Below are 25722 nucleotides of genomic sequence, written 5' to 3'. Positions count from 1 at the left end.
AGGTCCTAGTAAAGGATAGTATGTTGGTATCAAATCGCCTGCATTCAACTCTGCAAGAGAAAGCCATTTAGAACTTCTATCATTTATTATATAATGTATTCATGTATTGATTATGATTATGATTGGTTATTCATTTGTTGATTCCAATGTGTGTTATGCCTCCTGGGCCAAAGACATTGCACCAAGGAATAACACTGTGGACATTATTCTAGAGTAGCAGTTCTTAAACTTCGGCATGCATCACAATCATCTGGACAGATTCTAATTTGGTAATTTCATGGTAGGACCTATGGAGTTGCAGTTCTAACAAGTTTGCAGGTGATACTGATGCTGTTGACTGGGATCCAGAGCAGTGGTTCTCAATATTGGCTGACCATTAAAATTGCCAAGGTAGTTATTAAAAATCTCAACTACAGACTTCACCTCAGATTACACAAGCCAAAATATCTTGAGTGGGATCTAGGCATTCAATTTTTATTTTATTTTATTTTATTTTAATGTTTATTTATTTATTTATTTATTTTCAGAGAGAGAGAGATAGAGTGTGAGAGGGGGAGGGGCGGAGAGAGAGGGAGACACAGAATCTGAATGTGGCAGGCTCCAGGCTCTGAGCACAGAGCCTTTGTGAGGCTGGAACTCAGGAACCATGACATCATGATTTGATCTGATCAGACACTTAACTTACTGAGCCACCCAGGTGCTCCTAGGCATCCAATTTTAAAGGCTCTGCAAACTGATAGTCTCATGGGAAAGACAAGTCAGAAAACCAACTAGAAGTTGTAGAGAAATTGAAGAGAAGGCAGTGGTAGCAAATGGGAATGGGAGCCTAAGATGACTAGGAGATACCATTCAGATACCATTCAGATGACCTGAAGGAAAAAAAAAAACAAAAATGCAATGAACCATGGAATGGCTATTTCAAGTGGAAGAACCAGCATGTGCAAAGGCTGTAAGACTGGAGAAAATTAATGTACTTAAGAAGGTAAGAAAGGGCTAGCATGGGGATGGATCATACTGAGTGAATGGCAGTTAACAAGTTGTAGTTGCAAATGAAGTAGTCATGACTTATAAGCCAAGACCAAGCTTTGAGAAAAAATAGGGAGCCATTGCCTAATCAAATTTGTATTTAAAAGATCACTGTGGATACTAAAACTAAACTGAAAAATGATGAGAAGAAAGAGACTAGTTGGGACTTCGTGAGGTTTCACCAGGCACAAAGTGATGCTGGCTTGGATGGGGTGGCAGTAGAGATGGATAATGAGTGGATTTTCATTGTATTAGAGGTAAAATTAATAAAATGTGCCAAGAGACATTTTGTGAAGAATGAGAGACAGACTAATCTGGAATAATTCACAGGTTTCTGTCTTCAGGCAGCTGAGAAGAAAGTGATACCATTTAATTTGTATGGAGCTAGGATTGATTTTAGTGGAAAATCAAAATTTCTCTTTTTAGACATATTAACCATGTTTCCTGAAAGATACCTAACTGACAGTATCAAATAAAAATTTTGCTCTTTGAGTCTGGAGCAGAGAGGGGAATTTGGAGATTTGGAAGTGGAAGAAAGAATTTGGGAATCCTTAGTGTTTATAGCAACAGAATTAGGTGATATTATATGGGAAGAGAGTAGAAAAGAGGGCTTAGACTAAGCTCTGGAGAATCCTTTTTTTTTTTTTTTTTTAGAGGATAGACAGAGGAAAATGAGTCAGTCAAGGAGACTAAAAAAGAGAAGGATGGGTGCTAAGAAGTAAATCAGGCAAACATGGAGTCAGACCAAGGTAAGACACGTTGTACAGAAAGAAGGAGGTGGTCATCTTGTTAGATGCTGCTAAGTAAGTCAAAAAAGAGGAGGAGAGAAAAGTGTCCACTGGATCTTACAACTGGAGATCATTGATGCCTTTGACATATTTTTTTCAGTGGTAGGATAAAGGGGAAAGGTGGGTTGTAATGAATGGAAAAGTTATTTGAAAATGGGGAATGGAGACAGCATAAATAAGGCTTTTACAAATTTTCTGTAAAAAGGAATAGTGACTGGGGTGGCAGCTAGGGAAGAACATAAGTTAGCTTACAATTTTGTTTAAAATCAGACATACTAGGGGCTCCTGGGTAGCTAAATCAGTTAAGGAGCCAAGTTTGGCTCAGGTCATGATCTCACAGTTCGTGGGTTTGAGCCCAGCGTTGGGCTCTATGCTGATGGCTCAGAGGCTGGAGCCTGCTCCAGTCTGTCTCCATGTTTCTCTGCCTTTCCCCCACTTGTACTCTGTCTCTCTCTCAAAAATAGAAACATTAAAAAAAAGTTTTTTTAGTGGGAGATACCATGGGCACCTGGGTGGCTCAGTCAGTTGAGCATTCAGCTCTTGACTTCACCACAGGTCATGATCTCACAGTTCGTGAGTGTGAGCCCCACATTGGGCTTTGTGCTGATGGTGTGGAGTCTGCTTGAGATTCTCTCTCTATCTCCCTCTCTCTGCCCCTTTTCCACCTGTGTGCTCTGTCTCTCTCTCAAAATAAACAAATGAAGTTAAAAAAATACAATGGGAGATACAAGAAAATGTATATACGTGATGGGAAAGATCGAGTTGACCGAGAGAAGTCAGTGGTACTGAAGAAAAGAATAAACATAAAAAGTTTAAGAAAGCAAAGGAGGATGTATGCAGAAAACATGGTAACTTTTAGTTTTTGTGAGCAAAGAGAAACTTCCTAATCATAACAAGAAGAGAGAAGGCAAAGATCAGTGCCAACACAGCTAAACTTGTAAAACTCATCGTTGGAACATAAGGGAGTCTTTCTGGTGTTGGTTTCTGTTTTTCCCAATGGAAATATGAGAAAAGTGAAGGGTTAGGGAAAGATATGCAATAATAAACCCTGAGTATGGGAAAGAAAGTCACCTGGAGGGTAAATACAACTCCTATTGTAAGGAGAAAAACATTGTCACCAAATTCCTCTTGGAACACTACGTTTGGTAGCAAATGATTGTGGAAGGGAGTGAATTCTTCAAAAATTGAATGCTAAAGGGCTGTACATTAGACAAAGCGATGGTTTTATGTGGTTCCAAAGAAGGAAGCGAGAGAAGGGAGAAATGGAGAGAGAGAGATTAAAGTCAAGGGAAGGGCAAAAGACTGTTCTCTGTGCTATCTGGACTATAGCACAGTTCACACTCTACTGAACTGTAGAGTCCATTGAGCTCACAAAATCCCTTATGTGTGTGGGCTTCTCCTGGAGACAGAGGAGTCTGAGGCAGCCAATTCCTTAAAAATATGAGCCCCCATAGATAAACATAAATTGTGGGGAGAATTTAAACATATCTAGGCATACTAAGGGTTTCAAACAACCTTTTCTAGATGTCTCTCTCGATTCCCAGATGACATTTGCATTTCAAACCGAAGATTCAAGAATAAAACACAAGTTAAAGACATATCTGGGATGAAAGCAAGTAAAGTGCATCTCCTACACCTGGCCCTGGGGGTGCCTTTAATTTTCTCTCTTACTTCTGAACCTGCAAATCCACCACAGACTGCCTCTTCTACCTTCACCTTTACTGCCTGGAAGATTTCTGCCATGTTCTGAAAGAAGCATTATTGCCTGAAAAACTGCAATCCATTTTGTGGGATTCTGAACCTCTCAGATTTGTTGGAAAGCCTCAGAACATAGAAATAATAGTTGTTAGGTTGAGAGACTTAAAAGACTTTAAAAGAAGAAAAACAAGGAAACTCAGACTGTCAGTCACCAAAAAGTCACACCCAAATCAATGGTGTGAATGGGTCCAATCCACATCTTGTATATCCAAACAAAACCAATGTACAAATATACTAAGTGAATAAGGCCAAATGAATTATTGAATATCTGAGTACTTTGCCTTTTTTAGTTTCTTCAAGACAATGGATCACTTTGTGGATGCAGAGAATAGGAAAGGGAAATTATTTCAATAATTGCTTGCCCTGTGCTGGCAACACAGTACCTAGAATTTTCTACTGCAGTGAACTCTCCACAATGTTTCCCTCTCTGAGCTTTGTCCTTCCCTACTCTACTGGTATGATAAATATTCCCTTAAGATTTGGAGTTAAGACCTACATTTGATGCCAGCTGTTTATTGTATTCAGTTGCTTGACCCCCAGGGAATAAAGCTCCATAAACGCCTCTAGTACTCACATAATGTTATCCATATCCTCACACCAACCCCTTATTCCATCCATACTAAAACACAGGCTGTTTCTTAACAATTAAAGAAAGGGAACTCACAGGGATTTCATCCTATCTCCATCCTGCCCCCACCACCTTCCACCATCCCTCAAATTTGTCCTTTGGACATGGCTCCTGGCTCAGATTTTCCTGAAAGCCTTTCCTTGTCCTCTTAAGTCCCTTCCAATTAGATGGTATCATTTTCAGATTCTTCCTCGTATTTCTATAATATCTTGTACATATGTCTATAATAACATTTTTTCACTATGACTTCACGATAGTTATATTTCTCATATCTGCTACTAGACTACGTACTCTTTGAAGGCAGGTACTGTGGATTGTTCATTCTTCACATACATACTGCCTGGCAAGTCTCTTCAATATGTTCCTGGTCTAGAATTAAATGCTCAGATACTATAAGTAATTGGTACGGTTATCCAAGGAAAGTTGAGGTGCAATTACCTTCATAAAAAATGGATGCCAGGAATGTAGAAGTAACTAATGTACTCTACAGACCCTCATTGCCTTCCAGGCAAAGATTCTCAGTGGGGCAATCAGTGATGCCTAAAACCTGATTCTTCTTTCCCTACTGTTTCTTACCCCTCTTTATTTCCTCTTCCTGGATAGCTCTTTCATGCTTCAGCGAACTCTTCCTTGTTCTCCAAGACATCTCGTGAAACCTTCCTGGATTGCCTGAGCTAGCTGACTCCCTCTGTGCTCTGTGTGCTCTATGCATACCTCTACCAGCACACTTATCACACTTGCTTAGGAGTAATATTAAACCCACTCATAACTCCCATAGCCAATTACAGTCATTGTGCTGGAACAAACACGTAAGCTAAATTTCTTAAGCACAACAGAATATTAGCTATTTTTGTAAGCTTTGTTTCCATGGAAGCAACCATTAACATGGTAGGAGGGATTCATTGTGACTGTGTTTGATATGGTTCAATAAACTGGTATTTCTTTCTCTAAAAGGATTCAGGATTCACTGAGAAATCTACTTCTTACATGGTAATTGATAGAACTATTACTTGACCTTGATGAAACTGAAAACTATTGCTGCCCATGGATACAATAGCTTTCGTTCTCTCCCATGACTTGTAGACATAATTGCTATTTAATTTAGATTATAATTTAATAAAAAGTAATTCTAAAATTAATATTGAGGATGCTGATTAGATATTACTTCAATCTGCTTAGAATAGGTGAACATTTTCAATCAGAAAAGGGATGTTCTAGTTCTTGTTCCTATTTTCTAATATGAATTGATCTGCTTCATGTCAATAAATCTTCCTGACATTTTGTAGTCGTGGCACTAAATCACCAAAGCATCCATGTCAAATGAAAAAGCTGTTGAAAATAATGGTATTAAATGATGATTTTTAGGTCCTGTCACCAACTTTAAAATGTATTTTCAATAAGACATTGGGTTTATATGTTAATGGCTCTATTTCACCAGTTCCGCCTAATAGATCTGCTACTGTCTATAGCAGGAAGTTATTAAACCCCCAAGGACCCTTTGACTGGGAGAAGTTTTGAAATAAATCAATGAATATGCGCACAGCCTATTTTCTGAAGATGGCACATCACGGCTGTTTGACAGAATGAGTACATGTTTGCTTGTTTTTAATCCAATAATATCCCTTAATTTTTGCAAGTTGTGGGAAGCAGTTTGATAAACTCCAGGAAATGTATTCAGTTATTTCATGTACAGAATGAGGAAGAAAATGCTAAAAGGGCACGAGGAACATTTTCATGAGTCCATTGTCCTCCTTTTCCCAAAATGAGGTTTTCCTTTTATTTTAACATCAAATCTAGATTTCTCTAAGGAGTTTTATATAATACCAGTGCTAATTAGTGTGACTGCTGTGGCTGTCCTTACACACAGTTGTTTTATATTATTATTATTTCATTTATAAACCTATAAAGTTTAAATCTCAAGGATGTAGATCAATAGACAGCTATATTTCATCATGGGAGCTCCAAAGTACTTCTACAGAATGTAGTTCTTTACAGAGCTACTCAGTACTGGTACACAGACATGGCTTAAGATAATTCACTTTGTATCACATGCAGTGTGCTACCTTCTCTTCTGCCTACAGCCTGGCCTACTTGCTTTAATCAGCTTCTATTCACATTCTCCTCTGTGCCTCTGCTTCAGGAGAGAACAGCTTGACCAGGGCTGCAACTTCCTCAGCCTCTTGATAATTACTTTGATGTTGAAATATTTTCTAAAGTCAAAAAGGAAGACTTTTATGATGCTTTTCTGTGGAGACTTCCATGTAAAGGGAAAGAGGGCTATCATGGTTACCATGCAGTTCATTGCCTGAGGAAGGAAGGATCTAAGTACACATCACACATGCAGAATTTTTTTTTTTTTTTTTGCAAATCCCAACATGTCTAATGGTACACTCATAAAAACTCAGTAACATTTTCTTATTTATCCAGAGAAATCCTGCTAGAGACTCACACTCTCATCATCTTTTATAAGCCATCTCTAAGAGTAGAGAAACGCTCCCTTTGTTGTCAAGAATGAGCTCTTCCTTGGATGAGGGGATTATTGTAAATTCTAGGTCAGCATATTCTCACAGATAGTAACTTGATTAAGCTCATTATTCATATTCCTCATACCATGATAGAAAATATACTTGATTCTTGGCTTAGAGTTTACATGTCTAAGTTCAAAGAATTTCAACACAATATGCAGAGTTTTAGTTCAAAAGTAGTTTATCCAAGGGTCAGGTTTCCTGGGGTTACAACATAGACACTATTATACAGTGAAGGAAATCAGCTTGGCACAAACATTATTTGAGGCATAATTTATGGAAGCAGCTTTGTTGGAGAGCTCTGTCTGGTGTGGAGAGAAGCTGGACACCTGTAAACATGTGTCTAGAAGTATCTAGAGATGAGCGGTATGAAACAGGAAGGAATCATGGTGGGGACTGCCAGTCTGGAGAGGGGGATGAGCAGCCTCAGGAAGGACTGGACTCTTTGAGGGAGTCCCCGAGTCATGGACTCATAAAGCTGTAAGGGGGGTTATTTTAGGAGCAAGCAAGACTTGGTTACTTAGAAACAAAAAGAACCCCCTCAGGCTGAAAGGATCAGCTCTGGAACATCCCCTGCTGCCCCCCAACAGCATAGCTGCATCTGATAGCCAGCACCCTTTGCCCCACTGGCAGGAGTCAATGTTTCCAAGAGCAATGGCAGGTTAGACTTGATTATATTTCTCCCACCTGGAGTTCCACAATCCTCCAGGTCTTGATTGAAGTACAGGAACTCTAGTTCAGGCAAAGAGCAGAATGTGAGGTGGCAGGTAACACCTGCGGGTTCTGGAGAGAACTGGAATGTTGGGCACTAGGGGCGGGGAGGGCATAGTGTAAGAAGAGCCTAAGAAAGATGGGGTCAGGCCCCATTTATAGGATTGATAGATAAAATACAGGAAACTCAGTTAAATTTAAATTTTAGCAAAACAATTTTGAAATATAAGTATGTCCCAAATATTGGATATAATATACTTATAATTTTTAAAAATTCTGTTGTTTAAAATTCAAAGGTAACTGTGAATCCTGGGGTTTTATTTGCTAAATCTGGCAACCCTACCTGTATGCCGTATTATAGGAATAGACCTATCCTGCAGGTAGTGGAGAAGTACTCATGGATTTTAAACACAGGGATATCATTATTAAATCTGTGTTATATAAATATTTTCTATTACCAGGGTAATGGGTGGATATATACGAGACAAACATTAAAGAGTCCTTGTCTTAGGACAGGGGGAAAGAAAATGAAGGACTTTGTCACAAAGACAAACCAAAAAAGATGCCCTTTATAAAGTTTTTATTTTAATCACCAACTGCTCATCACAACAAATAAACTCCTTAATTCCCATAACCTATTTTACCCATTCCCACCTACCCTTGCCCCTCTGGTAACCCTCTCTTTGAAAATACGCCATTTTGTACCGAAGCAGTTATCTATACAGCCCAATATTTTGTCTGCTAGTAGCACCAAGCAGTGCTTTGTAAAAAAAAAAAAAAAAAAAAAGCCAAAAAAAATGACATGACAAGAGAAACATGGGTCTCCAGTCTGGAGACCTAGCTTTCAGCATTTATGGAGGCCATTTGAACTTGTACAAATCACTTAAACTCCAAGCATCTAAGCAGGCTCAATATAAACAGGCTTCTATACATAGGTTTCTATTCTGTTCTCAAATATTAGAGACATTTCCCCAAAGCCCTAAAGAAAGTTCTTTATCTTCACCTTCAGAATCCTCTTGTCTTCCAAATCAAATTTCTTCCTTGCTTTTGTTCAGAACTTGGCACTAATTATCTGTTTCCTCGTGTCTTCCTGCTCTGCTTCATAATTGATTCTCTCCTCCTGCTTCTTGCTAGTGAGTCCATGTGCATTTTCCTTCATGTAACTTTAAAACTCTGTATGCTTCTTCCCTACCTGGAAATGCCATTTTACCCCTCCATTTCCACTAAAGCTGCCTGGTCCCTTTTTTCTGCTCACGGCTTACATTTCACATAAATTATTTCTTCATTATTCTTACCTGGTTATAATCTAGTCTGTTTGTGTACTCATCTCAGGATGGAATGTTCCCACACAGCATTTAATTGTAAATCTTTCCATATGACTACATTTTCTTCAATAGTTATTACTCATATCTTTCTGTATCCTTGTCCCTTGAAGGCCAAATGGCATTTCTTCCCCCGTCACCAGGTAGGGGTCACATGTACTCCTTGATGTTTATCTGCCCATAATATATATATTGAAGGTTGTAGACTGTGGGCACCATATAAATATTGTTGAGCACCTGACAGCAATGGTTCACTTATTGAATCAAAAGTGTGCCCTGACTTGAATGAATTACACAAAGCCTAATGTAGTCCAAACAGTTTTGCTTTGAGTCTGACTTATGAATGGAGGACATGTTGGCAAAATGAGAAGGGGAAGCTTGAACCAAAGATGATGTCCATGAGTAAAAGCGTGACAATGAGTTGAAACACTGGAAAAATGCAATGTCAACTTTTGTGCCTCCTGAAGAATAGTAAAAAAGCTGGTATAAAATTTCCGTGTTACAGAGTTGGCATTAAGAAACAGCAATACAGAAACACTAAACCATGAATGAAAAAGTGGAAATGTTTGGAGGTGATTTTAATTCCAAATTCAAAAGATTAAACAAATGTTGTTGGCATTTTTTAAAGTGGTACACTTAGATTTTTCCCCCTCTGTCCATAAAAAATACATCTGGAAGAAACAGGGAGTCATTGGATTATTTGGGTTTTTCTAAATAACCAGCATGTGTCTGTTGTGATCCAACCAGGAAGACAGAAACCAACTTGAGTATTTTGAACAGATAAAATTAAATATAGGGAATTGGTTACAAAGAAGATAAGACCAAAAGGGAGCATGAGGCAACCCAGGAGTTAATCTCAGGAAGCCACTCTCACCCCAGGGTTGAAGCAACAAAGGGAAGCCCCAGAGACCAGGGGCTGGGCTGTCCAGAGGACACTGGGTCCGTTGGAGCCTGTCCAGTGGGCACTGGAACCGTGAGATGAAAGTGGTATCCATCCGACCTGTACTCAGTAGAGTGGGGAGGGTGGGAAAATAGTCCGGCTTCTTCCTTCCCCTTGCCCGAGCACATCTGTCGGCCAGCAGACAGGAGCTTTAGCTGCCTCCATATCTGTGACACAGAGCTGAGCAGGAAATGGTTTGATCTGAGCACAAACAAGGCCTTGGATGGACATACAGCATTTCTCATGTAGATCCTCTCTTAATTCACAACTTATTTGGTTATTTACTTTATCTCTTATTCTTGCAAGGACGTGAAGCAGAATCATCAACTAATATTTTCCCCCTACTTTAATACAGTATCACAGAGGCATACCTTAAAATTATAAGGGGAAAAAACAAACAAACAGAAATGCAGTCATTTATAGGTAAAACATAGTACCTTGAAATATGCTACTTTGCATAAAGGTAGCTTTGGCAGGTATTAGGTTTAGAATATGCAGTTTTTTCCATCTGAAAATATATCTTTAGATGTTTTATCCTTTAGCCGCTTCTATACAAAATGTTTAGAATGTTTCATTTCTGTGCATTGTGAGTGTGCATGCGTGAGGGGGGGTTGGTGGTAAAGCAAGAGAAATATGAAATTCTACGGAGATACAAGCAATTCAATATAAAGATGCCCTTGTTGATAAGATTATTTTTTGTTTCATTTTCATTAAACATCAATAATATATGAAGTCCTGAAAAGAAAACCTTCTGGCTAAGTACATTTTCATTTCACACTAGAAAGAAGAAGAACCTATCATAAGTGAGACTCTAAGCTTCACATATAACAGGGGCCTCTGTAATTGGGACATACAAAGGTCTGTTCATATCTTGCTGTGGTTTATAATGGTGCCTTTAACTGCTCTACACTGATTATTAGAAAAATTACATCTGCAAATGAGTATATGATGTCGAACAGGAAACCTCCTTAAGTGTCACAGAACTGGATTCCCAATGTACAGAGTAGCAGACAGGGAAAAGCGCAGAGCAGAAGCTAGAGCCAAATTTTAATCGCTTATTGGACCCATTTTCATGAAGAATTTCACATTAAAAATATTCAGTTATTCCTAAGATGGTGAAGACGATTCGGGAGAAAAATACCCTGCAAATGTTCGTTAAACTTGAATATTGTTTAGCACACAATAGCTACTCAACAAATGTTGACAGTTACTGTTGCAGTGAGATAAAAAATAATGAGAACTGATAGTATTTCACCAAATTTATTGATTAGGACACCAAACACTTCAGCAATGTGGATAGGAAAGAAGACTAGGCCACAATCTAAGATTTAAAGAATCAGTTGGTAGGGACACTTGGGTGGCTTAGTCAGTTAAGCATCCAACTTGGGCTCAGGTCATGATCTAGCAGTTTGTGAGCTCAAGCCCTGAATAGGGCTCCATGCTTATGGCTCAGAGCCTGGAGCTGCTTCGGTTTCTATGTCTCCCTCTCTCTCTCTAACCCTCCCCTGCTCATGCTCTGTCTCTCTGTCTCTCTCAAAACTAGATGAAAACAAAAAAAGAAAAACAAAATAATAGATAAAAAACATTTAAAAATAAAAGTAGAATCAACTGGTAGCTACTGTAGACCATTTTTTTCTACAAGTTTATTTTTATAAGGAAGGAGAAAACGGGCAGTAGTCAAGTGCTATCGGGAGGATCAAGAGACATTATTTTCTCTCAAGCCTGAGAAACCATGCATGTTTGAAGGCACAGTTGAGAGACTGCACAGAAAAAGTATAAGTGAGAGAGTTAATAACTGAGAGATCAAAACCATGAATAAGCTAAAAAAGGTAGAACTGGAGAGGACTAAAAGCACAGGTTTCAAGGATTCTAAAAGTTGTCCTTGGAAAGATGTGAAAGTACCTTTTCCTATGACAAGGAAAGAGAATAAGCTTATAAAATGAATGTTTCATAACAGAGCTTATCACCTTGGTGATACTTGGCCAAATCAAGAGATTGGAGATTGGACATAATGATCGGGATATGGCGGGACTCTGGGGTCAAAATCAAATACAAGTAGAGGAAGAAAGTCTACAGAGGACAGTAGAGCATAGTACCCAGCTTATGATGATAAGAAAAAGGTGATGGTCCTATCAGAGAGGTAGCGAGGGAGAGAATGTTGGAGTTCAGGTACCTAGAGAACACTAGTGGAGAGTCTAAGGAAGGTGCTAAATGGCAATATGCTTGTAGCACTGGGGCGTCTAGAAGGAAATGACAAAGTTTAATAATGGGATGGTGATTTAGACAGAACTTTAGTAATTGAGGAGTAAAAATGATCACTAAGACAATGTCCATTGTGGATCAAAAGAACAAAGCAGAAGCTCAATTAGTAAAACTAGCCATAAAGTCAGAGTGGGATGAACAACCCATTTACCTTTGTGCACTGTTGCTTGAGACTGTGACTTAAAGCAGGGGTTATTCCAGAGCCTCGTAGGGCTGCACTGGGATCCTGTGACCCTACAAGAGCAGGGAAGAGGAGGCAGATGCAGTCAGAAGCAGCAGGATGGGAAGAGTTCAGAGCTGATGGCTTTCATCTGGTCAGAAAAGCCAGAGGGAGTGTGAATTACCAAAACCTGGAGCAGAAGGTGGGAGCCAGGCTTGAGATCAGAGAAGATCTGGAAGAGCTCTTACCACTAAGAGAGCACAAATGGTCTCCAAGGCAGGCCTGAAAGGATGGCCAGGTACCATAGACAGCCCAGGTGGCACTAGAAGCATGAATTCATGGTGGCCTAAATTCATCATTGTTTCACAGAATAAAAGCAATCATTCGTCCTCATAAAGCCTCCATTCACAATCTTTTTAAGGAACTTATCAGCTTCAGTGTAAACCCTTTAGTTAGCTTTGCATCTAATTTTATTCAATTTTTCAAAATATTTCAGTCCTTAAATGGATTTTCTAACATTCTTGGTGCATTGCTTCATATCACTAAACAACAACATCCAAATGGTTTAGATTTTCTTACTGTTAACAGTGCAATGGATCCTTCTTTCCTAATATACAGATTCTTAAGCTAAGTTATGGTTTGTTTGATTTTTTCACTTTCAAAAAACTGAATCTGTTTGGAAGAGGGCAAGAGCACAATGCCTGGAAATAAAGGATAAAGAATAATGTGATGACATGGAAGTAGAGTGGAAAGAAATCAGATGTTAAGTAAGAGAAGAATGCTGAGTGCTCACAGCCTCACAGTTTGAGAAATGGTTGGCTAGATCTGAACGTTGAAGGAATGGAATTAAATTATTTGCAGGCTCAATGGCTCATCACTCAGTTGTAGCAAGAAACAAAATTTGTTGGGTATGAATCCTTCAGAAAGCTATGCCAATTATTACAGAAGGACATGACCAGATGATCATTCCCTTTCCAACAAATGGAATTGTGCCCAGCCAGTCTGGTCCACGTGGAAATCAAGCCATGTAATTTGATTTTATTATTTCAGTTAATCGATGACAAAGTCTAGTGACGGCTGTGTCACTAATGGGCTAATATTTATTAAAAACAAAATCAAAGCAGACAGGAAAATAGCTAACTCAGTCATGTTGAATGTTATATACATCCAACCTACATCCTAATTTCCTTGTCATTAAATAAGTGAAGTGACACTTTGTCAAAACACCAGCAAAGTCCTTTAAAATCTTTTTGTAAAAAGCCTGTGTAAAAGTACCAAAAATTGTTTTTAAGAGAAACTCACAATTTTTACTTTCTTTTAAAATTTTCAATAACAACACCTTGTGCTTAGGTCAAAGTCTACTTCTAGGGAATTGAAGAGCTAATGAATAACAATTTGCCTATTTGCAAAGAGGAATGTGCATTTGAAATTTCCTGTGTCAACCCAATTAACTAATTTTATTGTTTGAGAAATGACTCAAGGGAACATTAAGGAAAAAGATGAGTATTAAATTGAATGTAAGCTATCATTCTGTGGTAAATGTGAGGTATTCCCTTTTAAGAGATTTTAACAGACAGATAATGGAAAGCAAAGTATGTCACCAAAGGCTTTTTCTTCCCACTCACTAAATGCTCTAAAAATATGTATTTCCCACACTAAAAGTTTTGGTAATTTTTATGTTTATATTAAAAACAAGCCTGTTTTGTTTTTTATTTTAAAAAAAGTGTTTTTTAATGTTTATTTTTGAGAGAGACAGATTATGAGCAGGGGAGGGGCAGGGAGAGAGAGGGAGTTACAAAATCTGAAGCAGGCTCCAGGCTTTGAGCTGTCAGCACAGAGCCATATGTGGGGCTCAAACTCATGAGCTGTGAGATCATGACCTAAGCTGAACTTGGATCCTCAACTGACTGAGCCATGCAGGTGCCCCCAAAACAAGCCTGTTTTGGTGCAGAAATGATACATGCATTGTAGAAAGACAATATGTGAGTAGTAAACACTAACTGGAATGTAGTTCTGATAGTTTCAAATTGTTTTTGGTATTACTCTTATCTCCGGCTTTTCTGAAAGGTGGTTGTACTTTATATTTTCACATGATGTGAAGATCCTATTGCCTTACTTAAACCTCTCGATGGTTTCCCCTTACATATCAGACTAAGGCTAAAGTACTTAAGTTTGGATTCTTCATGGTCTGTCCACAACCTGTGCATCTAGCATGAACTCATGTAATTGCTCTCCATAGAGACTTAGTTGTTCCTGATATCCGTTCTCCTCCTCCCTTAGTAGTAGAATCTTGAGTGCTAGCTGGCATGTGATTCCAGCTGACACTACCCAAAGGTCTTCCAATCACAGCACCTAACCTGTATCCTAACTAATACAGATGCCATATTTTTCAGACAGAGAAAGAAGTGTACATAGAGCAAAAGCATTGGCTTTTAACCCAAATTTACCCACCGCATCCTTATTACATTGTCCCAGGGCCAGAGCATGGTTTTGTTTCTTTCCTAGCAAAACTCGAGAAGCCCTTAGATGTCTTATCACTATAAAATACATGGAAAGTATTTCAAATTAAGTGAACCACGAGTGTGAGGCAGTAGCAAATTAGTTCACTTGGAGCACATGCACAGTGTGTGAAGTAACACAAAGAACAGACTAGCTAGAGCTTTGATCTCTAATCACTGGGGACTGAAATCAGGCCCATTACAGACAGAGAAAGACTGCAAGTCCTCAGACTAAGCTGTCCACTAGTGTGGATTGGCATTATTAAAAAGGAAAACGCAGTAGGTGCTACAGCCTCATCATGACAACTACAGACTCTTTCAGCCTCTCATGAGAAAGAATTCACCACTACCACAGCACTATGGGATTACTCTCTAGCTTTATCTGCACATTTTAAAAATTATTTGTACATATACCTATGTTTAAGCTAAACATTTAGAAAACTCTTTATAATTCCTAATCAATCTTATAGTTATCAAGTCCAGACTTGAAAGACCTCCTTAGGAGCACATGTACCCCAATGTTCATAGCAGCACTCTCCACAATAGCTAAAACATGGAAAGAGCCTAAGTGTCCATCAACAGATGAATGGTTCAAGAAGATGTGGTTTATCTATACCATGGAATACTACATGGCAATGAGAAACAATGAAATCTGGCCATGTGTAGCAACATGGATGGACCTTGAGGGTGTTATGCTGAGCGAAATAAGTCAGGCAGAGAAGGACAAATATCATATGTGTGCACGTATAGGAGGATTAGGAGGAACTTAACAGAGGACCAAGGGGGAGAAGAAGGGGGGAAATGGTGGGGGAAAGGGAGAGAGGCAAACCATGAGAGACTCTTGAATGCTGACAAAAACTGAGGACTGATGGATATGGGGGGGGAGGAGGGATGGGCATGGAGGAGGACACTTGTGGGGATGAGCACTGGGTGTTATGTGGAAACTAATTTGACAATAAACTATTTGTAAAAAAAAAAAAAAAGAAAGACCTCCTTAGGTACCATTAAGGAAATGTACCTGAGCTTCTATTTTCAGCATTAGGATGGACTAGAGATCTTGAAAACCTGCCAAACACTGATATGCTGCATAAAATATTGTGTAAACATCCTTCACAAGTCTTAGAGGAATTTGCAAGAAAGTAAGAAAAATCCTCCGAGGCAGGAATGTGAAGGAAGAGCATAGGATGAGAGAGGTAATAAAACCTTGAGGCCATGCAGCCCCAAGGAGGAGTAGAAAATGGCTGGATCTGCAGATTAATGGTCACACAGGGAACTAGAACAAGGCCTTACATGCATGCATGCTGGGGTCAAGTTGGAGGCCCACAGTACAGAGCAGAGACCTAGGAAGGACTATATCCTCCAGGAAAGAGTGAGGTGGAAAGGAAAAACCACAAATAAAACCTGCCCATAAGGACTCGTCAGGCTTGGCTTTGGAGAAAGGCACAACATATCTCCCCTGACAGTCCATGGCCACGGGCCAACACTTGATGGAGGCTGGGGCCTGATACCATACACTTTGTCCTCTACAACTTGAATTTAATATTACAAAGTGTACCAGAGTATGCAATGTCTCCATATGCCTAGTAGATGCAGAAGTACATCCTTTCTGGAAGAATGCCTCTTCCATCCAGACTTCAGAGTATTCCCGCATATAATATTCCAATAAGTATAACACATAGTGGAAAACAAAGTTCTAAAACATACCAGGTAATAACACCATGACTAAGAATCACAAAACAAGGGGCACCTGGGTATCTCAGTAGGTTAAGCATCCTACTTCAGCTCAAGTCATGGTCTTGCTGCTTGTGGGTTTGAGCCGTATGTCCAGATCTGTGCTGACAGCTCAGAGCCTGAAGCCTGCTTCGAATTCTGTGTCTCTCTCTCTTTCTGCTCCTCCCCCACTCGCAGTGTGTGTGTGTGTGTGTGTGTGTGTGTGTGTGTGTGTGTATGTGTATCTCAAAAATAAATAGTAAACATTAAAAAGTTTAAAAAAAGAATCACAAAACAAACAAAAGAACAACAAAACCCCATCAGAACTAAATATTTTTAGGGTCGCCTGGGTAAATTTCTGTTGTTAAAGCCACCAAAGTGGTGCCTGAGTCAGTTAAGCACCTGACTTAGGCTTAGGTCATGATCTCACAGTTCGAGGGTTCAAGTACCACATGGGGCTCTGTGCTGACAGTTCAGACCCTAGAACCTGCTTCAGATTCTGTGTCTCCTCTCTCTCTGTCCCTCCCCTTCCTCTCTCTTTCTCTCTCTTTCACTCTCTCTCAAAAATAAACATTAAAATTTTGTTTTTCAAAAGAACTAGATATTTTTATACTTCACATATTTAAATTATTGGGCAAAACACATAAAAGCATCATATTTAATATGCTTAAGACATGTAATAGAGAATTAAAACCATCAGGAGCAAGAGATTATTTTTAAAAATAGTCATATTACGAAAATCAAATAAAACTTTCCAAGATGAAATATAAAATCATTGAAATTTTAACACTTGATGGATGACTACAGTAAATCAGATTTAGCTGAAAAGAAAAATCACAGACTAGATGACAGAGCCTAAAAATATTCCCAAATATTTTTTGGGAGAGACAGAGACAGAAAGTATGAAGAAGTTGAAACATGGTGGATAAATGCCTAAAATATATCCTACTGGAACTCCAAAAAGAGAGAATAAAAAAGGAAGATGAAGAGAAAATATTTTAAATAAGTAAATATTGGAACATTTTCTAGAACTGAAAACACACCTATCTTCAGATTGAGTAAAGCTAATGAATTCAAAATGTGACGAATAAAAGAAATCCCATATCAAAACCTTCCCAGGGAAATCCAAAGAGAAAATTAAATATTGTAAGAGTAGCCAGCAAGACAAGATAGACTGGCTAAAATGGAGAAATCATTAATCTAATGGTTTTCCTTCTCAAGAGCAAAAATGGAAGGTGGAACACAAAGGAATTAGTAGCAAAACAAAACACTTAAAACAAACACTCAAAAAGGAGAGTGAAAGAAAGACATTTTTAGAAAAACAAAAACTGAGAGCTTACTACCAATAGATTCTCAGCCAAGAAAAATTTAAAGGATGGATTTTAAAAATCTAGTATTTCCCAGAAAGAAGGCTCAGATGCAAGGACTGGTGAATCAAGAAAATACTAAAAGATGAGAATAAATATTAAAAAAAACATTGAACAAAGCAAAAATAACTATGTTCAACTTGGAGAATAAAAACTATCAAATATAGCAAAGAACTATAAAGAATAAAATAGCATGAAATCTAAAAGGTAGTATATGTGGTGGATGGAGTTAAACATCCATGGGAGCTGGGGCTATTCAGGAAAAGAGTAAATATTTGTTAAGTCTTGTTATGGAAGCATGGTAAAATTTCAAGGGTTTTTACTAAGAATAAAAATAGAGTCAGGAACATCCAAACCAGTAGAAGGGAAAATACTCCATGATAATAAAAGTCTTTTATCTTTATAAGAAAACAAGAAAGGAGAAAAAGGAAAAAAAAGAAAAAGTAGGACAAAGAGAGAGCCCAGACTGTTGACAGAGATTAACTAAAATACATGTATGATTCCTCTCCTGTTAAAATACATACCTTGTCTAATTGGATTTAAAAAATCCAGGTGGATGCTCTGTATAAGAACCATACCTAAAAGTCATATAAAAGCACAGAAAAGTTGGAAAAGATAGAAAAAGATGTACCTTAAAAATGCTAATCGAAGGAAAGCTGATAAAGCTAATTTATAATACATAAATATAATTTAAGACAAAACGCATTAGTAGAAATAAAGAAGTTCACTACGTAATGATCAAACTTTCAGTTCATGAGAAAGATGTAACAGTGCTCAGCTTGTAGGCACTAATAATATAACTTGAATTATATTATGCCATTAATAAAATAATTACATTATACCACTAATAAAATAAAATTATAAAAAATAACTTGTTACTGAAAAAAATCAGTGGATTCATCTTCATAAGTAAGATGGCATGTAAATGTCTTTTCTCAGATTATCCTTATTTGCTTTGGTCATCAATGTTATTTAGCCTCATAAAATGAATTGTGGAATGTTCTCTCTGTTCCTGTGCCATGGTTGGAGTTATCTCCCTTGAATATTTGGTAGAAGTTTGTCTCTAAAACCATCTGTGCATGGCATCTTCCTTCTGGGAATTCAAATATACATATTTGTGTTTAATGACCAATAATTACAAAGCTACTCACATTTTCTATTTTGTCTTGGGTCAATTTTGATAAACTGTATTTTTCTAGGAAAATATCCATTTCTTCAAAGTTTTCAAAACTTTTGGCATCAGAGCACTTTTTTTTATCTCTCTAGTATCTGTAATTTTTCATTTTAAAGTGTTTCTTTGAAACTCCTGTCTTATTTTCTTGATGAAACTTTCAGAGAGTTGTAAATATTTTGGGTCTCTTCAAAAACCAAATTTTGGCTTTAATGGTCCTCTCATCTTTGTTTTCTAGTTCGTTCTGCCTTTATTTTTTTTCTTCTTTGACTCTCTTTGAGTTTATTCTACTGTTCTTTACCAGCTTTTTAAGATTGATGCTTAGCTCGTTAATTTTTAGACTCTCTTCTTCTTTTCTAAGACACCCTTTCAACCTAAAAATTCCCCACTGCAAACCACTCACCAACATTTCCAAAATTTTGAGTTACAGTGTTTTCTTTATTGTGCAATTCTAAGTATTTTTGAATTTTCAATTTTTTTCTTTTCTTTAAACCATGAGTTACTAAAAACATATTTTCATATTCCAAAATTACTTTTGTTTTGTTCCTCATGTGTATGCATGAATGTAAAATTTAATTTTTATTTCATTTTTGTTTAATTGTGGTCAGAGATGGAATTCCATGTAAAATCAGTTCTCTGGAATTTATTCTAACTTGCTATATGGCCAAAGCATTGTCATAGTAAATGTTTCATATTTTGGTAAATATTCCTTATACCTGAAAAGAACTAGGTTCACGCATTTCTATGTATTCATTAGACCAGTTTTACCAAATTTCCTGTAAGATAAGAATCATCTAAGGCAAGGGTTTTTTTTTCATTTTATTTTTTTTTTTAGTTTTTAGAGATTATAGGGAAGAGAGTCAGAGGGAGGGAGGGAAGGAGAGAGAGAGAGAGAGAGAGAGAGAGAGAGAGAATCCTAAGCAGTCTCCACATTCAGCTCAGAGCATGATCCCACAACCCTGGGATCATGACCTGAACCAAAATCAAGAGTCAAATGCTCAACCAACTGAGCCACGCAGGTGCCCCTAAGGCTTTTTTTTTTTTTTTTTAACAATACAACTTTCTGAGTCTCTCTCTTGGAGATTTTCATTCACTAGGTCTGGTACTGAGCCATCAGGGAAATTTGAGAAATCCTGTGGCAAAGCAAAGCTGTTGTGCCCTTCAAATCTTCCTTATTTGTACTGGTTTATCTCCATTTGATCCATCACTTATTGAGAGAGTTGTGTTCAAATATTCCACTATGCTAGTGGATTTTAATTTTTTCTTTTAAGTTTGTCAACTTTAAATATATATGTTACACACACACACACACACATACACACTCCTTTGGTGGGTATATTAAATTCTCTCCAGCTTCCTTGTCTTCATTTTATGAAATACAGAAATGGAAATGGTAATTATTTTAAAGAATCTTAGGACAAATAAGTGGAAAACACATACACAAAGCACGTGGTTTATAGTAACTGCTCAATAGGTCATAGCTATTAGTTTCTATAGGGTCACTTTCAACACTAGAAATACCTACAGGTATGTTTCATGCAGTCCATCTATTTAACTAGAGGTACAGTATGTTTTATCCTGGGACCAAACCGCCCATTCAAACACTATGTGCATTGACTGTATTACCTTCCCTCCCCATGAGCATGTCAGGGAGAACTGTTTTCCCAAAATTGAAATGAGACATCATGCTGTTGTCATTCCTCAGGACACGACCACACATGACTTTTCTGTTTGTTCTTGAGGGTACTGTTTATGACTTCCACAAGTGTGCCCAACACAAAGGCTCATGAGAGAATGCTGTAGGAGCTGTTAGGCAGAAGCTGTGATCCTCCTGAAAACGCACTGTGCTTTGTTTTTGATCTTTATACGTAAGGAAAACAATTTAATTGTCATTCCTGAAGTTCAGAACTAAGGTTATAGCTCTGCTACAGCAACTAAATAGAAATTTGTAGCATGTTTAAGCAGAAAAGTTCTTCCTAACACTTTCCTCTAGGCAATTTACATCTCTTATGCTAATTTAGACATTCCCTGTCTTATAGTCTTAATTTTTTTATATTGCAAATTGATTGCATGTATTTACAGTTAGCACCTAAGGTTTTTGTGGGATAAGCTGGGATATAGGCACATACAAAGATACATAAGTAATAAACATACACCACATATAGATAGGTGCATAACCATCTGTATATGTATGAATTGAATTTCTAGACCGAATGAAGAAAATGCTGAATCTGAGACTTTCATGCCAGTATCAAAGACTCTCTACTAGATAAGACAAACCGAAGAGCTTTTATGTAAAATAATTGTATTATTCCATGAAATAGTAAGAAAGCACTTCTCTTAATTCAGTGATATACTGAACAGAGTTTTTAGAACAAGATTAAAAGTTTGCAGGATTTATGGATTTTCTGCTTCTACACATATTACATCCAGAGTCATAGGAAGATTATGTCACCCTCTGTATTGAAGACTTACTTATGGCTCTGTGTTTAGTTTAAATGTCATTTTAAAAAGAAATTTCTTATTTTGAGAATAGTACCTTGTTTGTGTAAATTGACCTGCTAGGGAAAAGAAGGAAATCTTGTGTGCTTTGCCAGAATCTGCATTATTCTGGTAATTTCTCTAAATACATTCTTGGAGAATCGTGCAGCCTACTTGCTTCTTCTGTTCCAAGTCTCAGATACTCTCCTCTAAAACATCGTTGTGGTGATTCTGTAGACCCAGCTGTTTAGAATGGTTTACTGGAAACGTTTGTAAAGCAATTAAAAGTTTCTCCATGCCTCCTAACTTCCTATCTTCTTAACATTAAACCACCCTTTGTAATTTCCTTGTTTTTCTCACATTGACTGGATCTGAAGGGAACACTTATTTATGCCATAGCAAACAAGGCTTAACTGGTATTTTGGCTGACAGTACAGCTTTGTTTCCGTGCTTGTATAACCTCCTCTTCTGACAGCAGAACTTGGGGAGTTAGCCTCCTTAGCAAACTGCCTGTGCAGTGCCAGTGGAAGACACAGAGATTCTGTTATTACCAGAATACAGAATTGGCTGAGGGTTACTTCATTTTTCATTTATTGACTTAAGGAAAAATAACCCAATGTTAAAATCCAAAAATTACTTCAGAGATCAATAGAGATCACTCTATTATTCCATGAAATAGTATTTTGTCAGCTTGCAAAATAAAGGGCAATTCTCTCATTTGGTGGTGGTAGCTGTAGGGCAGTATAAATTTTCTTGCAGGATCTTCATTGGGTCCACAAAGACTAAGAAGGGTAATGATGCATTTCAGTCTTGAGGGAGAGTAGATAAACATGGTCTAAGATTAAGTTGTTTCCTAGCAAAACAAGAATTATTAGATCACTGCCTCAACCGTTTTTACAAATACATGTATGCAATAAATAAAAGCATTAGGCAGTAGGCATTCTTCTCCAAATGGAAACATTGTGGTTTCCAATTTGTGTTGAAAAGCTTCTTGATTTAAAAAAAAAACAAAAAAAACAAAAAGGAGAACCAAAACAACCAGATGAAAGCTGTAAAGGCTCTTCTCTAATAACACGGTGCTGTTTCAGATACTTTTCAAATTTTATTTACTTATTATTTTTCGGATGCTTATGAGAAACAATATTCTGTTTTGAAAGTCCACTGTTCAGTTACTGTTCATCTTTTACATAACTTCCATGTGGCACTGTTCAAACTCCTGTCCCAAGAACAAAATAAAAGGTATCCTTCTAAAAATGGCAGTCTCCCTAATTCCTTATTATACCCTTAACAAGACACATCATTCTCTCAATATTTTGAGCAGAGGATTATTAAAAGAGTCAGTGGTATTTGTAGCCCCCAATGAATACCAGCCTTAAGTGGCATTTGAAGCCAGTTAGAACAATTTGGTAACAGTTTTCTCTGTAAACTGTATATGCTGGTGAAATGTAAGGGGAAGAAGGAGAGTAGCCTCTGGATCCTTCTAGAGGGTGCATGAGTCCAACTTACAGCCAGAGAGCAGAGCTGTGTGTTCTTTTAGTCCCTCTGTTTTCCCATAACCTCGGTGCAAGTTTGTTATCACATTTGTCTTGTGATCGATGAGTGTCTGTCTTTATACCAGAGGCACTTAATAGGTTTCTATAGGAAGACAAATGATCTGGGAGATAGATTATATTAATTTAGGAGTCTGCAATGGGCCCTGTTTGTACTATCTCTGTGCAGTCTTGAGTCTCAAATTCTCCAAAGACAGGGAAACTAATCCTTACCAGATGCTTACAGGGAAGGGAATGCCAAATTTATTAAGTAATGTGAACTCCTCATTAATAAAAATCATCTATCAATGTATATCACTCATTATGAAAAGAATTACCCTGTCCACAATTTGCTTTCATTTTGCTTTTGATTAATTGTATTATGTATTGTCAACTAGGACACCACAGGAAATACAATTAGCATTATCAATGTTAATGATGGCTGAAGATTGACAGGAAGCCAAAAGTCTCTGCAGAATTCAGGGTAAAAAAACTCATCAACTCTAATAGTCTTTTTTTTTTTATTAAATATTTTTAATTTTATTTTATTTTGTTATTTTTAAATAGTTTTTTGTCAAGTTGGTTTCCATATAACACCCAGTGCTCATCCCAACAAGTGCCCTCCTCCATGGCCATCACCACCCTTCTCCTCTCCCCCACACCTATCAGCCCTCAGTTTGTTCTCAGCATTCAAGAGTCTCTCATGGTTTGCCTCCCTCCCTCTCCCCAACTATTTTTCCCTTTCTTCTCCCCCATGGTCCTCTGTTAAGTTCCTCCTAATCCTCCTATACGTGCAAACATATGGTATCTGTCCTTCTCTGCCTGACTTAATTCGCTCAGCATAACACCCTCGAGTTCCATCCATGTTGCTACACATGGCCAGATTTCATTGTTTCTCATTGCCATGTAGTATTCCATTGTATAGATAAACCACATCTTCTTGATCTATTCGTCAGTTGATGGACACTTAGGGCTCTTTCCATGTTTTGGCTATTGTTGAGAGTGCTGCTGTGAACATTGGGGTACATGTGCCCCTGTGCATCAGCACTCCTGGATCCCTTGGGTAAATTCCTAGCAGTGCTATTGCTGGGTCATAGGGGAGTTCTAGTGTTAATTTTTTGAGGAACCTCCACATAGTTTTCCAGAGGGGCTACACCAGTTTACATTCCCACCAAGAGTGTAGGAGGGTTCCCATTTCTCCACATCTTCGCCAGCATCTAGAGTCCTCTGATTTGCTCATTTTAGCCACTCTGACTGGTGTGAGGTCATATCTCAGTGTGGTTTTGATTTGTATTTCCCTGATGATAAGTCTTATGTTCTAATTTAAAGAAAGTAACAATTGCTCAATTTCACTGAAATTTTTAACTTCAAAGAGCTAATTTATAAAGACACAAAAATAAGAAGTAAAAAATAAAGCAGTAAGAAATTTCCCATGTATACATAAAGAAACGTCAAAGAAATAAAATATTTGGTAGGTAAAGTGGAGAATTGAGACCAACCTGGTAATAATGTTTGTAGGTTTACAATGATTCCATGGCTTTATGTAAAGTTAAATTCTAGTTAAATTCTAGGCTAGTTTTTTCTTGTTTACTCTCATTTCATGATCACTCTTTTGAACGGGCCCAAAGCACTTCTTCTACTTATCCATTTACACATTAATTTCATATACTTTTATTATCTTCTATATATAAAAAACTTTGCTAAATGTGTGGGTGATAGAAAAATACATATGACACAGTTACCTGTCTTCGATGAATATATGTCTCAGTATGAAAGATAAGACACGGACACAAATCACTTCTATTTAAGCTAGTATGATAAAGACTAATACAAGAGAGCAGGGAAAACAAAAAGGTCCATTTCCAGCCAGAGTGATTAGGGAAGCCTTTTGAAGAGGGTTGTTTTCATTTGTTTCATGCTATTCCCCATGAGTATGCAATGCTGAAATTAAGATAAATAGGTATAACAAAACCAACTCTCAGATTATCTCTACTTTTTCCAAGGAGCAAAAGCATTCTGACCTCTTGGCTGGTCTCTATTTTGTGAAGTCACTCTTCAGATCCCCTAGACATAGCCTAGTGAGCAAGTATCACTGCTGGTACACTGGGTTAAGTTTGCTAAGCTTTGAGACCTGGTTGTTTTAATAACTTCTTGCTTCCTACTTAATCTTGTGTGGGAATTAGTATAAAAGGTTAATGTTACTTTACAACTGCATTTATTATTATTCGGAGTTGTGTTGGAAGCCTAAATAAACAAGTCAGATTTTGCCCTGAGATGGTGTGAGAGGCAAAGGAGATTATTTAACCATTAAGCAGCTGGGTGAGGGTAGGACTTGATAAAATGAAGACTCCCAAAGGATTGTGATTCAGATTACATAATACGAATCTAGTGATTATAATCTTTTTTCTCTTAAAAAATCTTTCTTACTCCTTTTTACAGGAAGAAATGGCAAGATAAATAATCCAGTATAATAATCTTCCCAGAATAACAATAACATGTTTTCTTCGGACCTTGTTCAGGTCCTCACTAAACAGTCATGTCAATAAACTGAGAAACAAGGACTTTTCTCATGTATATATACACATGCACACTCACATACAATGTGCCCAGAAATAAACCTACACATATACAGTCAACTAATCTTTGACAAGGATGCCAAGAAGGAATGAAGAAAGAATAGTTTCTTCAATAAATGATGTTGAGAAAACTGGATATTCACATCCAAAAGAATGAAATTGAACCCTTATTTTGTACCATTCACAAAAATTAGCTCAAAATGGATTAAACCTTATGTGTAAGATGTAAAGCAATAAAACTCTTGGAAGAAACCATAAGGAAAAATCTTC

General features: G+C 37.5%; 1 long non-coding RNA gene across 1 annotated transcript; it reads left to right on the top strand.

Annotated features, from left to right (window-relative positions):
• Positions 1-670: 670 nt before the first annotated feature.
• On the top strand, positions 671-25437 carry LOC120222916. The gene is made up of 2 exons (XR_005526140.1): positions 671-982; positions 25316-25437. It is a non-coding gene; the product is annotated as an uncharacterized LOC120222916 (long non-coding RNA).
• Positions 25438-25722: the final 285 nt, after the last annotated feature.

The sequence above is a fragment of the Hyaena hyaena genome, unplaced genomic scaffold (assembly GCF_003009895.1).
Source record: "Hyaena hyaena isolate Hyena2069 unplaced genomic scaffold, ASM300989v1 scaffold_927, whole genome shotgun sequence".
Taxonomy (NCBI): domain Eukaryota; kingdom Metazoa; phylum Chordata; class Mammalia; order Carnivora; family Hyaenidae; genus Hyaena; species Hyaena hyaena.
Note: the sequence above shows the minus strand (reverse complement) of the source record. Positions and strands in the feature narration are given on the sequence as shown.